At 31.1% G+C, this 18,001-nt stretch overlaps 1 protein-coding gene across 1 annotated transcript in view; it reads right to left on the bottom strand.

The window, feature by feature from the left end:
- Positions 1-18,001, bottom strand: part of LOC308639592 (transmembrane protein 182-like) — a 569,067-nt gene that overhangs the window by 8,363 nt on the left and 542,703 nt on the right. The window lies entirely within an intron of this gene.

The raw sequence follows: 18,001 nt of genomic DNA, 5'->3' as shown, positions 1-18,001 counted from the left end.
TAACATGATTTTCTGATATATGTGCAATTTGTATAATGTTTAAATTAGGGTACACATAATTAATTCTTTATCTATTTATCACTGTTTATGGTGAAAACTTAAGTATTTATTTTAACTTTTTGAAATTTAAAAGTACATTATTGAGATCTATACTCACCTTACTGTGCCATAGCATACTAGAAATTTTTACACCTATCTAACAATATCATTTTTAAACATCAGAAATTTATTAGTTGCTCAAAACATTACATTGATCTTTACATATCATATATCATACATTTGGTTCAAATGGGGTATGAATTCTTATTCCCACGTGTACCGGTAATCAACATTTCCCCATTTCTCTTGCTGAACTACATTCCCAAGTATCTCCTAACCATCATTTTATTCTGTATTTCTATGAGACCACCTTTTATAGATTTTGTATATGAGTGAAATCATGTGATATTGTCTTTCTGTTTCACATTTATTTTATTTAACATTATAAACTCCAGTTCCATATTGTCAAAAATGATAGGATTTTAGAACTTATGGAGAAGCTCATCATTAGAACACTTGGCCTAGCAAGCACAAGGCCCTGGGTTCAATCCTCAGTGTTGAAAAAAAAAAGTTTTCTTTTTTATGGCTAAATATAACATTGTAGCAAATTTTATTCATCCATTACATAGTTTATGGAATCTTAGGATGATTTCATATCATGGTTATATTAAAACATGCAGCAATAAACAAAGGAGTGCAGATATCTCTTTCATCTACTGATTTCATTTATTTTGAGTACATATCCAGAAGCAAGATTGCTGGATTATATGGTAGTTATAGTTTTAAATTGTTGAGAAACCTTCTTACTGTTTTCCATATAGATGTACTAATTGTATATTACCACCAAAAGTATGCAAGGGTTGTGTTATCTCCTATTCCTCACTTGTTAACATTTAGTCTCTGTGATAGTGATCATTCTTACTGGGGTGAGGTCAAATATTGTGTTTTGATTTACATTTCCCTTATTATTAGTGATGCTCAGCATTTATTATGGATCTGTTGTCTATATGTGTTTTCTTTTGATAAATATCTGCTTATATTTTTTGCTTAATTTTTATTAGTATATTATATTTTTATTAGTATATTATAATGGTGGGTTTTATTTTAACCTATTTATAAGTGCATATAATATAGCTTGTTCCATTTTAATCCCCAGTACTACTTCTTTCTCTATCTGTTTTTTGTGGGGGTTTTTTGTTTAGTTTTGTTTTGTACCAGGGATTAACCACTTAACCACTGAGCCACATTTCCAGGCATTTTTATTTTTATTCATTTATTTATTTACCTATTTATTTAGAGATGAGGTCTCACTAAATTAGTGAGTCTAGCCTTGACATTGTGACTTTCCTGACTCATCCTCCTAAGCCACTGAGATTGTAGGCATGCACAACCACACTCAGCCTTCTTTGTCTATATTTGTTGTTTATTAATCAATTGAAGTATAAATTGACTGCTCTCTACTATTTGTATTTTCTTATATATTCTGTATATCAGTTCTTTGTTAGATGCATAGATTGGAAATATTTTCTCCCGTTCTGTAGATTGTTACTTCACTGTGTTATTGTATTTATTGTTCCCTTTTCTATGCAAAAGGTATATAGGCTGATAAGATTATACTTGCCTATTTTTCCTTTTGTTTCTCAAGCTTTTAGGATGTTTTCCTTGGATGTTCTAAATTATTTCCCCTATATTTTCTTCCAGTAGTTTTATAGGTTAGTGTTATCCATTTAAGATTTTAATACATTTAGGGGTGTTTTTTTCTAACTTGTAAGAAATGTATCCCACTTGAAGTTCTGTTTGTTGATATCAAATTTTCCAAACACCATTTATTGAAAAAAAAAAAACAAAAACTAACCTTTCTATAATGTGTGTTCTTAGCACCTTTTCTGAATACTAGTTTTCTGTAGACATGTACCTTTACTTTTGTAATCTCTATTCTTTTCTATTGGTCTATGTGTCTGTGTACATGCAAATATCATGTTCTTCTTTGATTACTATAGCTTTGTAGTGTATTTTGTAGTCAAAGAGTATAATATATACTAGTCTGTTCTTTTTCTCAAAATGACTTTGACTATTCAAGTGTTTTTTTCTTTCTATATTAATTTCAACTTAGTTCTTTGAAGAGTGGGTATTTTGAAAGGAATTGCATTGAATATCTAGATTGCTTTTAAAAGTATGTATATTTTACCAGTTGGTTCTTCTCAAGCATGGAAAGATGCTGTCTTTCTATTTTTTTTCTTTTTGCTTTTGCGTGTTCTTCCTCTCCTTTCATCAATATTTTCCAAATTTCATTATAGAGATCTTTAATCAGATTTTTTTTTATTTGTTTGTTTTAGATATACATGGAAGTGGAGTGTATTTTTGACATATTATATATATATATATATATATATATATATATATATATATATATATATACACACACACACACACACACACACATGAAGTACAAGTTATTCTAATTATGATTCCATTTTTGTGGTTGTACATAATGTGGAGTTTCACTGGTGATGTTTTCATATATGAAATAAGGAAAGTTACGTTCAATTCATTCCATTGTTCTTCCTATCACTGTCCCCATTCCTTTCCCTTCATTCCCTTTTGTCTTATGCACTGAACTTCTATTCTTTTCCTCCTTCCTGTTGTGTATTAGCATCCATATACCAGAGAGAACATTTAACCTAATTTTATTCCTAAGTATTTAAATACTTTATCTGGAGTTTCTTATTTTATTTGTTTTCTTATATAGTTTGGTACTGCACATAGCAACATTACCAATTTTTGCATGTTGATTGTCTATCTTGCAACATTGTTGAAGTAATCTATTTTTTCTAATTGACGTTTTTCTTATCTGGGTTTGGGGTTTTCTACAAATAAGATCATGCCATCTGTTAACTGTGATATTTTGACTTATTTTACAATTTGAATGTTCTTTATTTCTTTCTCTTTCCTGATAGTTCTAGCCAGATCTTCTAGCTCTATCTCAAATAGATGTGTTGAAAGTACTCATCCTTTTTTGTTGTTGTTGTTGTTGTTCCAGATCTTAGAGAGGAAGCTTTAATCATTCCCACCTTCAAGATAATGCTAGGTATTCTGGTATATGATTTATTATTTCTTTATAAAGCTACCTGCCTCAGGTGCTTTGTTGTGGGAATGCATATCTGACTAATATGACTATTTTGACTTTTGGGATCATTTTGCAGTATACACATGTATCAAAACATCTATAACATTACATTATTTGAATATAAACAAATTTTATATTTATGTAAATGTGAGAAAAAGCTAAATCTGAAAATATAAACTGAGAATTTTATTAAAATTGGTAAGGTTTTTAGTGGACATTTCATTAAGTAAGATATATGATTGGACAATAAACAAAAGGAAAGATGCTCAGCACCATTAATCATTAGAAAAATATAAGTGAAAACCACAAGATGAGATTTTTCTCACCCATTAAATACAAATTACTGACAATATCAATTGCTGGTGAGGATGTTGAGAAATTAACATCATCACACATTGTGGAAAAGAATGTAAATAATGCTAACATTTGGGGAAATAATTTTGACCATACCTAAAACATTTAAACATAAATTTCACACATGATAAAAAATTCTACTCCTGAGAATCTACCTAGGTGAAAGAAAAGTATACATCCACACAAAAGCTTGTAGAAAATATTTATAATTGTATTGTTCACAATATTCCAAGTTGACAACAACTTGCATGTCCTTCAGTCTTCAGCTGGATAAATAAAAATGGGTACATCCAGTTGATTAATAATTATTTATAGGAAAATTAATGAAATACTAATAGGTCATACTATGGATAAACCTTAAACTATTCTGATAAATGATTGAAACCAATCACAAATATCACATATTGGATTATTGTATTTCTAAATGTACCCAGAATAGGCAAATCTACAAAGACACATAAATGTAAAGTAGTGTTTGTTTGGAGCTGAAGAATGGAGTGGTAGAAATAAAAGATGAAAAGTGAGGTTTACCAATGCCATTTTAGAGTACTGTAAGTATTCTTGCATTGTTATGAGAGTGATGACACTAACTTTCATAACACCAAAAATTACTGTATTATATACTTTAAACTGTTAATTATATGGTATGTAAATTACATCTCTTTGGATATATTTTATAAATAGAAGCAATGGATGTTGGATATATACTTCAGTGGTAAAGTGCTTGCCTAATATGTGCAAGAACCTTTTTTCAATCCCCAGAACTGGAAAACAAAACAAAATAAACAAACAAAAAAAATGAGAAAAGCTGTAAGAAAATCAATTATTTGGGCTGTGGTTGTGGTTCAGTGGTAGAACACTTGCCTAGCCTGTGTGAGGCACTGGGTTTGAGCCCCAGCACCACCTAAAAAATAAATAAATAAAATAAAGGTATTTGTGTTAAAAATCATTTCTTTAAGATGTCTAGCTCTATAACAACTGTGACTAGATAAATAGCAGTAATTAGTATGGTATATTTGATAGTGAAATAATATTAAATTCTCTCTAACTATAATAAGAGAGAATGCAAGGGGAAGGATCAACAGAATAAAGTATAATAAATCATTAATATAGCAAATGAGAAGAATTGATGCTTTAATTAATTTGGGTTTTCTTAAGTAAAACTTTCATGCTGAGCTCTAAGTTATTTACTAAAATTGAAATTGCCAATGGAAATTTTCATGTACCAAGGAAAAGAGCATTAAAGGCTGGGGTTTTAGCTCAGTGGGAGAACTCTTGCCTAGAATACATGAGGCACTGGGTTCAGTCTTCAGCACCATAAATAAATAAATAAATAAATAAATAAATAAATAAATAAATAAATAAATAAATCGTGTCCATTTGAAACTAAAAAATGCATATGAGAAAAAATATTTTAAAAACAGTAGAAATGTAATATGTGAATTTTTCTGAGATAAGATTTGAAGAAACTAAAAAAATTCAGAAAAATAATTTATCAGTGATAATGAATATAATGATGTAAATTTAATTTATAAACAGTAATCCTTTTTATTTATGAAATTTAAAGAATCCACACAATGTGAAAGTGTTTGTGTGTATGTGTCTGTGTTCATACATATACATATAGGCATACATATAAAAATATTTTAAGTCATTAATTTTTATAAATGCTACAGATGACTGTGTATGTAAAATTGTAAATTTTATTTATATACTTTATTTTGAAACTTATCTATGAAAATTTTAACAACAAATACAGTATGTTAGTTATATACAGTATTAAATAGAAAAAAATATAAAGTCTAGGTATAGGTATAGGTTAATATAATTTGTATTCTACTGTAGACCAACTAAAATTATCCATGAAATGGTGTCTCATTGTATAAAAATACTTAAAATTTAGAGTCTCTCTCACTCTATAAAGGGAAATGTGAATATCCATACCTAATGAAAGAAGTAGTGAAGGAGATCTCAGATTTACCAAGTTCTTCCTCAAAATATAGCTCTTGTTTATTAACTATTTATGTACTTGACACTTACTAAAACATTTAACATTCATTATCTCATTTAATATTCACAAGATTATCCTTGTTGTACAAACATTATTGTTTACTCAATATTGCAACTAAGGTATTTAGGCTTAGTGGCTCTGAATAAATAGCACATTATCTTATAATCACAACAAAGAGCACAGATATGAATGTGAATCTATTTGAACCTATGTTCTTAAGCACTGCATTGCATCCTACCAGAGAAAGTATCTCTGTGTGTGTTTTGGGAGAAGAATTTTATGTATGTAAATGTTTATGCATTTGTGACAGGAAGAGCATTAGAAATACATAATTTAAAAACCTCAGAGAAGTCAAGTGAGGTGGCACATACCTATAATTCCAGCAGTTCAAGAGGCAGATGCAGGAGGATTGCCAAGTTCAAGGCCAGCCTGAGCAAATTAGTGAAACCCTATCACACACACACACAAAAAAAAAAAAAAAAAAACACCAAAAATAATTTTTAAGAAGGGCTCTTTGGTTAAAACCCCAAGTTTGATTCCCCATAATGGAAAAAAAGACAGACAATGGCATTTAGGAATAAAAATGTAAGATTAATAGAAAGTTTATATTCCACTGAAATGCTGTATTCCCAAACAATTGTACCATACCTTATTTTTCTTTATTCTATAACATTTTTTTCTCTTCCAATACACTATATATTTTTTTCTTATTTTTTCCCCATGGAATGGAAGCTGTACAAAGGAATACATCTTCATGTTTCTGTTGTTGTTATTGTTTTGTTTTTTAGTTGAAGTATAACAAAACTGCAGAAAAATATCTAATATACGGTGTACACTCAATAAATATCTTATAAATTATAGAACTAAAAAATGAAATATGTAAGACTCTAAATTTATGAAAGATGTTTAATCTCATTCAAAATAAAAGAATGATATTTATATCACAAAATTTGGACTATAAGCCTTAGTTAGGCAAAGATGAAAATTTTTGTATAATTTTGTCAGGGTATGGAATAAAACACAACCTAACACACTTTTGTTTGGAGAGTAATGTAGTATAACCTCAACAAAGGACAATTTACCAATACTTACTAAAATACAAAATATGCCTGTTTTGAAATACACATATATTTTGTTCCAGGAATTCTATCTGCCAAACAAAAGGATAATTTATAATATCATTTATGTCAGTGTTATTTATAATAGCAAATGGACAGGAAACAATCTTAAGTGTCACTTAGAAAATTGATTAAATATATAATATGGCTTATCTAAATCAGTGTAATGGAATGTAATGCAAACCACATATTTTGTTTAAATATTTTCTAGCAATCATATTATAAAAATAAAAAGAAACAAGTAAAATAACATTTGATTCTTTATTAACCAAATAAATACAAAACATTATTTCAACATATAATCAATATAGAAATATTGAAATTTTTTTACTTTTTCTCTTAAGAACCTTTAAAATCTATTTTAGTTTATAATTATATAAAAACTCATCTCATAGAAGCCATACTTTAATTACTTAATAGTCATATGTGTCTAGTGATTATCACAATTGGTAATATACTTCTCTGTAAAGGACGTTATAGAGTTGTTTTGATAAAAATGTGGTTGTTTTTTCTACTTACATGGAAGTATATCCAAGACATATTTTTAAATGTAAACAAGTAACAGAGTATGAAGATTTCTACTATTTGTAGAAAAATAAGGTGTTTGTGTTTTACTTAAATATACATAGATTATCCCTCTAAAGATACACAGGAAAGACATAATTGTGGCTTCCTTGGAGTGGAAGATCTAGGTGGCTGCATAATAGAATATAGGTAGTAGATAGATTACTTTTTACTCTCTTCTTTCTTCCATTTAAATTTGAATCATGTGAATATATTACAATTAGAATAAAAGGCAGATACAAGAATTTCTTCTCTACCTCTTTGGAAAAATCTTATAAATTAGGTTTTCAAATAGTTATATAGGTCTAAAATATTAGTACATTTATTAAATTCTAAATAAATCTAAGGATAGGAAAGCCATAATTATTGAAGGAAAACTAGGCTGTTTGAAGTGTGCTATTGGCCTTGTTGCACTCTAACAAAGATTTTGCTCTATCAGAGACAGCAAACTATATAGACATGGGGTCTAACTCAATATGTGCACTTTATGCTTAATATGGGCTATTGTTTCAGGAAGCTCTGTTTCCATAAACAGTTCAATCCCAGAATAGAAAAGGTATGGAGTGCTTGCTGGTTGCATAGCAATTGAGATAATGTATGCAAAAGCACTGTGTGCTATGCAAATGTAAGGTATTATTATTATAATCATCATCATCAAGTGGTAGAACTGAGACCTCTTACTCTGTCTATCAAGTTATTCCCTCTTGTCTGTGTTCCTGCTCATTCTCCTAGGAATCAGATTTTGTTTCTGTTATTTTGGTTTTTGTTATGCTTTTAATAGGTTTTAGCAGATTTTCAAATAACCTTTAGTAAGGAAATACATTACTTTGGGCAAATGAGGATAATATTTTTTCTTTTTTTCTATCTTTTCAAGTTTGGGTAGATTTGGAGTTTTTAGACCATTCTCATTATACACACAAAGATACTGGGGCTTTGTTAGAGAAACTTAGAATATACTGAATGGACAAGAATTTGGTTGATACACCAGAATGCCTCATGCTTAGATAAGTGCATGTTTTAAAAGAGTCACTTGATTTATACATTTTTGGTACTTCTTTTTTAAACAGCAAAATTATTTTGTAGAATATCTGATCACATAGGGAAAATACATAAGCAGTATTTCAGTTGGTCATATCATTTTAATGTAGGACCAATTTTTTTTCATTTGGGGCAATTTAATTAAGTAGGGGGAAATAATCAGAATTGCCTATTAAATATTTGGTTGATGTTAATAAGTAAATGATTTAACATCTTAAGAATATTCACTTTCTTACCCCAATGTTATCCTTCCTAATTTAGTATAATATTATGCTTTTGATGTTTCTATCAGCATATTTTCACTCTATTCCTTTGAGGAAATTGCTATTTCATATTCTATCTTCCTGTTTTTCTTTTTTTTTTCCTGAAGATACCATTATATTAGTTGGAGAACAGTGCTGCCTACTAGAATGTGAAAATAGGTTTCATTCAATTAATGAGCTGGAAACAGGGAGACATTCCATAGTAAATGAGGTTTACATATGATAATGTTGGACTTGTTGTATAAGGGATTGCTTCCTTTCAAGTCTCTGAAAGAAGTAAATTTTGCTTTTGTGGAATCTGTACAATGCCAAGAGAAATGAATGCAACAAACCATACAAAAATAATGTGAGTTTATAATAATTCTAATGAACAAAAATTATTGTTTTCATTTTATTAAAAAAGCAGACCAGTACTAAATAATAAACATCCCAAATCCAACAAAAGAAAATTATGAATAAATGCGTTCTGATTCATCAGGGATGGCATAATTATAACCATTTTAAATTTACCTAATTTTGAAAAAAAGGTAAATGGTAAGATATTAAAAACATAAACATGACACACATTGCATCATATTAAGCAATTTGCTTACATTGTGTTTTTCTGATTATTATTTTGTTAAAGAAGTTTAAGTTTGTTAAGCTAATGAAACTGTAGTATATCATCAGCTATAGATATTTGACTTACTATTTTCAGTTAACTTTTGTAAGATTCTTTAGTAAACCATGATTAATTCATAATTAAAAACAGTCATTTGTTAGTTTTGATGTTATGGCTCAGGAATTACTAGAAAGAAATTACTTAGTTCTGTGGAAATTTGACAAGACAAGTTAAGATTTGATTTTGTAGCTAGTCTCAGGGAACTAAAGTTGTAATAAACATTAACAAAATTTTAAAGATTCTGACTTAAAATATCTTATCAGGTTTGTTGTCTTACTACTTTGTCATCTTAAAATCTATATTAAATTTACCATTATTAATTTTTATTTTACAAAAGCAAAAATAGTGTGATGTATAAACTGATCTTCAGAAGTCCAAATATAGCATAGTTGCTTGTTGTCAAAAATATAATTATTTGAAACAATTAAGAATGTGAAGAGACAACATGAGAATCCGAGAAAACCTTTGCCTGCTAAACTTCTGACAGAGGATTATGAACTCAAAAATTTAATGACAAAAAAAAAACAAATAACCCAATTAAAAATGAGTGAAAGAACTAATGGAACAAATTTCAAAACTGAAATTCAAATGGCCAACTAATATATTAAAATTTCTCAACATCTTGGTGCTTGGGTTGTGGCTGAGTTGTTGAGCATTTGCCTACCATATGGGTTTGATCCCTAGCATCACATAACACTAAATAAACAAAATAAAGGTATTATGTCCATCTACAACAAAAAAGTTTTTAATTTTTTTCAACATCTTTAGCATTATGGAAAATGTAACTCAAAACTACACTGAGATTTCGTTTCATTCCAGTCAGAATGACAACCTTCCAGAGTACACACAATAATAAGTACTATAGTGGATGGGGAGAAAAAGGAACAATTTTAAATCATTGGTAGAATTGTAAATTAGTACTACCACTATGGAAATAATTATGGAGCTTCCTCAAAAGTCTAGAAATGCAACTGAAACAGGAGTTCAATTATTTCTTTGAACATAACCCTTGTTGCTTGGCCACTGTGACTTATTTCCAAACTGACATTATTCCCCTTTCTCTTCTTCCTCTCTCTCACCCTCTCTGCATCTTTGCAGCCAAGGAAAACTGACTTGTTTTCCAATCTAGGTCGTGTTATCGGTCCATAAGCATGCATGACACAGAAATGAAGCAATTCAGACTTTGGTGTTGATGTCAGAAGACCCAAGAAACAAATATCTGTAAAGTCAACAAGTGTATAATGATCCCTGACAGGGCAGATGTGGTATATATAGCCTTTGAATCACCTCTTTAAAAGTCCTCTGTTCCTCCTGAAAATCAGTACCACAGCCTCTGGGAAAGGAATCCACTGTTTCTCCCTTGTTATCAAAGCCATAAGATTTCTTATTCCTTTTTTCTAAAAACTGTGCCTTAATTACTGAATTGGCACCAGAGACAAGGACCAAGTTTTTTGTAATAGAACCAAGATATAACCCACCTATCCCACTCCTTGGTATTTATTCTAAAGAATCAAAGTCACAGGGCTGGGGTTGTAGCTCAGTGGTAGAGTGTTCATCTTGCATGTGGGAGGCACCAGGTTCGATCCTCCAGCACCACATAAAAATAAAATAAAGGTATTGTGTCCATTTACAAATAAAAATATTTTTAAAATAGATTAGAGTCATCATATTATAACCATACATGCATACCCATGTTTATAGCAGCACAATTCAAAATATCCAAACTATAGAATAAACATAAACAGATGAATGGATAAAAAACTACATTATGTATTTACAATGGAGTTTTATTAAACTGTAAAGAATAGAATCATGTAATTTGCAGAAAAATTGATGGAACTTGAGTAAACAAAAAAGGGTGACATGTTTTCTCTTGTATGTGAAAGATAGAGAAAAAAAGAAAAGAAAATTGAGGGGAGATCTCTGGATTACAGGAAAAGTACCAGGGAAATGGAGGAATTAGAATTCGAAATTTGGGAATAATATTGGCCAAATTATATAGTGACATTGTATTTGTGTATGAATATATAATAACAAATGCCACCATTATGTACAATTACAATGCATCAAGAAAAAAATAGAATAAGGAATAAAATTATTCTCCTGAGACGTAGACTATTATTGCATTTTTCTATTTGCTTTAAAATGTCAAAAAAGAAACCTTTGAATTTCTTTTAAAATTTAAGAAATCTTTAAATATAGATTTTTTACAGTATTTTCAAGGTGAGCATATTTTCCTAGATGACTTGGAAAGTTCCAAAATATAAGGAGTCTTTATAGTCTAGGAAGTGTTACTAAATGTGGAAGGGAAGTTGCTGAAAGTAGCATATCCAGAAATCTGCATTTCTTGGGTGTTTCTTAAATTCCGTGTTTGGGAACCACAGCTTACTGATGGTAAGTGCAAATAAGTAAGGTTTGATTAATCTACCAAGTTATAAAAACCTGTTAAGAAAGCAGTTTTCCAGGCAGTTTTTTGTTATATCATCTTCTCACTAGCGAGTGGACTGTGAATATCTTTTTTCCCCTGGGAGGAAGGTAATTGAAAATATACTCCAAACCATAGGTTTGATAATGATCCTACTGCTTAATATTTTATATAATTATATCATAGTAACAATTATGTTTCCTATGAAAATTGCCTAGATACTACACATGCACGCACGTGCATGCACACACACACACACACACACAAATAGAAGTTTACCATTATCAATTAGAAAATAAATGTAAATTATGGCTATCTTAGAAGGGCCACAAAACTGTATCATTATAATGTTTTCATATTTTCCTACTTGTTTCATAACTACCTTAATTTTATCTTTCCTAGCAAGTTTAGGTAGATATTGACTGCTAGTAAAGCTCTATCTTTCTTATTATATGGATATTTGAAGTATTAACACTATCTTTACCTGTTTTCTCCTGAAAATCCATAGTGCAACAGGCTAGATCATTTATAAATAGAAGAAATGTATTCATCATAGTTTTTCAGACTAGGAAGACCAATATAAAGGCATTCAATCTGATGCAGTCTTACTACTGCATAATAACATGGTGGAAGCCATCACATGAAGACAGCAAGGAAATGTGCAAATTTGGATCTCTCTTCTTATAAAGCCAATTGTGTGGGCCCTTCCTCCATTATCCCATATAACCCTAATTACCTCACAAAGATTCCAATCCCAAATATTAGATATATTATATATATATATATATAATCAGTTTGTTTATTAAGTTTCCAACACATGATCTATCTTTGGGCGAACCATTCAAATTTTATCAACAACCATTGAAGATTCATTGGTTACTTTCAGCCATTCAGATGCACAACTACTTAGTTCAATCAGTATCTTACCCAAACCCCTAAATATCTTAGAAAATAACTGGAAACATAATAAATATAACTTTGGAGCATTATAGGAAATTAAGTGCATAAATGATACAAAATAGCTATAATTATATTAAATACACAAAATACTCAAGCTATTGTCTTCTTCATCCTCCCTTGAGATCTCATAATATCTTTTATAAAAATTGCCAAAAATACCCATTTATGCTAGGCATAATAATGACCCTCTTAATATGTTAAATCTTTCATCTTCAACCTGTGAATAAGTTAGCTCATATGAAAAAAAGGAACTTTGCAGGTACAATCAAATTATAACTGTTCAGATAGGAATTTTGTTTGTGATTACCTAAATATCATAACCATTAATGATGATTATACACATATATATGCATATATATGAAATAATTTTTACTGTTGTCACTGGGAAATAATATGGCAAATAAAGAAGGGTAAAAAGATGCAACTTTGTTACCTTTGAAAATATAGGAGTGAGAGCATGAGAACACAATGATCAGAACTTTGTGAGATATACCTAAAGCACTAATTAGAGGAAAATGATAAGTGCAGATACCTACATTATAAAATGAGCATCAAATCTATAACCTAATGTTTAACCTTCAGAAACAAGGAACATAAACCTACAGCAAGATGAGGAAAGAAAAACCAATAACAGAAGGAAAATAATCTGAAGAAATGACATCAGCTAGATAAAATATAGGAGGTCTCAGATCTTATACATTGAATTAACAATTTATTTTTTGGGTATTTTATTTTATTTTATTTTATTGGTTGTTCAAAACATTACATAGTTCTTGATATATCATATTTCACACTTTGATTCAAGTGGGTTATGAACTCCCATTTTTACCCCGTATACAGATTGCAGAATCACATCAGTTACACTTCCACTGATTTACATATTGACATACTCATGTCTGTTGTATTCTGCTGCCTTTCCTGTCCTCTACTATCCCCCCTCCCCTCCCCTCCCCTCTACTCTTCTCTCTCTACCTCCTGTACTGTAATTCATTTCTCCCCCTTATATTATTTTTCCCTTTCCCCTCACTTCCTCTTGTATGTAATTTTGTATAGCCCTGAGGGTCTCCTTCCATTTCCAAGCAATTTCCCTTCTCTCTCCCTTTCCCTCCCACCTCTCATCCTTGTTTAATGTTATTCATCTTCTCATGCTCTTCTTCCCTACTCTGTTCTTAGTTACTCTCCTTATATCAAAGAAGACATTTGGCATTTTTTTTAGGGATTGGCTAGCTTCACTTAGCATAATCTGCTCTAATGCCATCCATTTCCCTCCAAATTCTATAATTTTGTCATTTTTTAATGCAGAGTAATACTCCATTGTGTATAAATGCCACATTTTTTTTATCCATTCGTCTATTGAAGGGCATCTAGGTTGCTTCCACAGTCTTGCTATTGTGAATTGTGCTGCTATGAACATCGATGTAGCAGTGTCCCTGTAGCATGCTCTTTTTAGGTCTTTAGGGAATAGACCCAGAAGGGGAATAACTGGGTCAAATGGTGGTTCCATTCCCAGCTTTCCAAGAAATCTCCCTACTGCTTTCCAAATTGGCTGCACCGATTTGCAGTCCCACCAACAATGTACAAGTGTACACTTTTCCCCACATCCTTGCCAGCACTTGTTGTTGTTTGACTTCCTAATGGCTGCCAATCTTACTGGAGTGAGATGGTATCTTAGGGTGGTTTTGATTTGCATTTCTCTGACTGCTAGAGATGGTGAGCATTTTTTCATGTACTTGTTGATTGATTGTATGTCCTCCTATGAGAAGTGTCTGTTTAGGTCCTTGGCCCATTTGTTGATTGGGTTATTTGTTATCTTATTGTCTAATTTTTTGAGTTCTTTATATACTCTGGATATTAGGGCTCTATCTGAAGTGTGAGGAGTAAAGATTTGTTCCCATGATGTAGGCTCCCTATTTACCTCTCTTATTGTTTCTTTTGCTGAGAAAAAACTTTTTAGCTTGAGCAAGTCCCATTTGTTGATTCTAGATATTAACTCTTGTGCTATGGGTGTCCTATTGAGGAATTTGGAGCCCGACCCCACAGTATGTAGGTCGTAGCCAACTTTTTCTTCTATCAGATGCCTTGTCTCTGATTTGATATCAAGCTCCTTGATCCATTTTGAGTTAACTTTTGTGCATGGCTAGAGAAAGGGATTCAGTTTCATTGTGTTGCATATGGATTTCCAGTTTTCCCAGCACCATTTGTTGAAGATGCTATCCTTCCTCCATTGCATGCTTTTAGCCCCTTTATCAAATATAAGAAAGTTGTAGTTTTGTGGGTTGGTTTCTGTGTCCTCTATTCTGTACCATTGGTGAATTAACAATTTAACAGAAATCTGATAGACAAAAATAGTCCCATGAGAGCTCCAAGGGGTAATTGAGGGTTTTGATGATGAAACACAAAATTCCATAACAGCAACAGTGAAAAAATTAAGAATAATTACATTTTACCCATGTCACCAATTAATAAGCTGGCACATTTATTGCTGAGAAAAACTTCTTTGACCCCCAATTTATTCCATGACGTAAAGACAGAATAAAGTTAGCATAGAATTTTCCCAGTCCTTGGGGACATCATTTTGGAGAAATCTTCTGTGTTACCTTCATCTAGTATCCTGAGAGAATCAGCAAGTCTAGATCACATGTGAAGAGAGGAAAGAAAATGGTTATTTACTCGTGACAATTGTTGTGCCAGTCTCAACAATCTGTCCATGAACACTGCAAGTTTGTTCAACTCTGTGCCCAAAAAGCCAGTATTTTCATGCACATATAACCAAAACAGCATGTGGATTCTAGAAGCAGACTCAACCAACCAGAATTATGAGAACTTAAATAGCCATGAGTTTACTTCAAGAGTGAGTAAGGAAATGGAATTTTGCACCCATAGCCCTGGTATCTCATTACACTACTTAGAAAAAAGGCATGGGAAATTTTCATCATGAACCAAAGATGAACAATGTAGGAAGAAGGTCAAAATTCTAACATGTCTGCTTCAGGTGTGAGATAGATTAAAGAAGTTTCCATCAATATACCTAGTACTTAAGTGTACTGCTATAGGTGAAATAAATAGGTGGATTTCAGAACCCAAAATGACTCCACAAAAGCAATAGAAGAAAGACAATCCCAAAACTTACCCTCTAGGAGGGAACAAGAGAAGCACAATCAGCTCATCCATAGACAGTTTTTAGAGTGCTTCCAGAATATTTCTTTAAGTTTACTGGTGAAGATCTTTTCACATTGAAGCCAACACATACAGACTGAAAGAAATAAATCTCTCTTCAAAAGCATAGAAATTAATAAATTATCATGAATAATTAAAAATGTGGAATCACCAAATGAACAAAATAAAGTGTTAGTGAAAAATGACAAAGAAATGAAAATCTATAAGATGTCTGATAAAGAATTAAATTTTTTTATATTAAAGAGTCTTAGCAATAATAGAACACTAAATTAAAGAAAGATGCCGCTTATCAACTAAAGGAAATCAGAGAGACAATACATGAAGATAAACAAAAGGGTACAAAATGCAAAAAAAAAAAAAAAAATATATATATATATATATATATATATATATATATATATATATATATATATAATTTATGGAGTTGAAGAATGCATTGAATAAATTGAAAAAGAACATATATCAACAGAAGAAAAAATAAACAATATAACTTGAATCAAAGAGATAACTTGAAATGATTCAATATCAGAAGAAATATAAAAGGAATGAAAAAAATAGTGAAGAAAGCCTATGGGGTTTATGGCAGTCCTGAAATGAGGACATAAAGGAGGAGAAGGAAGAGGGGGAGGAGGAGGAGGGGGAGGAGGAGGAGGAGGAGGAGAAAAAAAGGAGGAGGAAGAGGAGAAGGTTGAGGAAGAGGAGAAGGTTGAGGAAGAGGAGGAGGAGAAAAAAGAAGACAATGACGAAGCAGCAGCAGCAGAAGAAGCAACAACAGCAGCAGCAGTGGCGGCAGAGGGGGAGGAGGAGCTGGAGAAGAGGGAGGAGGAGAAGAAGAGGAAAAGAAAGAAGAAGACGAAGAAGATGAGGATGAAAAATGATAGTTAGGAGGAAGAGGAGTAGGAGAAAAAGAGAAAGAGAAAGGAACAGAAAGTCCACTTGAAGAAACAATGACTGAAAATGTCTAAATTTTAGTGAGGTACCTGGACACCTAGGTTCATGAAGTTCAAAATTCCCCCAAATTTTATCTTCTATAAAGTTTTACATATCTACCTGGGTGCTGCGGCACATGTCTGTAATCCCAGCAGCTAGGGAGGCTGAGGAAGGAGAACCACAATTTTCAAGCCAGCCTTAGCAACATATTGAGGTCCTTAGCAACTCAGCAAGAGCCTATCTCAAAATAACAATAAATAAATAAAAAGGATTGAGATGTGTCTCAGTGGTTAAGTGCTTATGGGTTCAATCCTTGGTACCAAAAAATACATATTTTAATTATATTATAAAAAGTAAAATTAAAAGAAAACATTTATGTATTTATTCATTTGAGTATTGGTACTGGGTATTGAACACAGGAACATATTACTACTGAAATACATCACCAGTTTTTATTGTTTTAAATTATTTTGTATCTCACTAAGTTGCTGAGGTTGACCTGAAATTTGTGATCCTCCTGCCTACCAAGTTGCTGAGATTACATTTGGGTACCAGCATGCCTGACAAAAGACAAAATATTAAAAACAGCAAAGAAAACCAATGTAGCACCTATGCATTGACCTCCACAGAAGAATTGGCATGTTTATCGGCAGAAACCTTGCAGACCTGAAGATATATATATATATATATATATATATATATATATATATATATATCTCACACACACATATACACACACACAAAGAACTTACAGAAACATACAGTCAATTAAAAATAATATACCTGAAAAGTGTCCATCAAAGATGAAGAGAAGATAAGACTCTGAGACAAAAACTGAAGAAGTTTATCACCACTGAACATGACTTATAAAAATGATAAAGTTAGATCTTCAACTTGATATGAAAAAATATTAAATAGCCACACAGCAATATGAAATCATAAATCTCATTGTTAAAATAAAAGTGTAGCAATTAGAGTATAATAAAAATGTTGTAGTTTTGTATTGATAGCTCATTAATAAGTTTAAAACTAGTATAGATTTTAAAGGCAGAAGTATTAAAAAGACTGTAACCACAAAAATAATGAACACACGATACAAAAATAAATAAATTCCAAAAACAGAAATACAAAGTGTGGAGGTTTAAAATTATATGATTTTGCATGTGATTATGGTTTAGATGTGGTGGGGAGTCCCCCCAAAACACATATATGTGACAGTATAAGAACAGAGTGAAATGATTGGGTTTTGACAGCCTTAATCTAATAAGATTATTAATTCAATGGAATGCATTAACTTGCTAGTAGTACCTACAGGCAGGTAATGTGTGGATGAG

Source organism: Spermophilus citellus (assembly GCF_964194105.1).
Source record: "Spermophilus citellus genome assembly, chromosome: X".
NCBI classification, from domain to species: domain Eukaryota; kingdom Metazoa; phylum Chordata; class Mammalia; order Rodentia; family Sciuridae; genus Spermophilus; species Spermophilus citellus.
The sequence above is the reverse complement of the archived record's forward strand: the minus strand, read 5'-3'. Positions and strand labels throughout refer to the sequence as shown.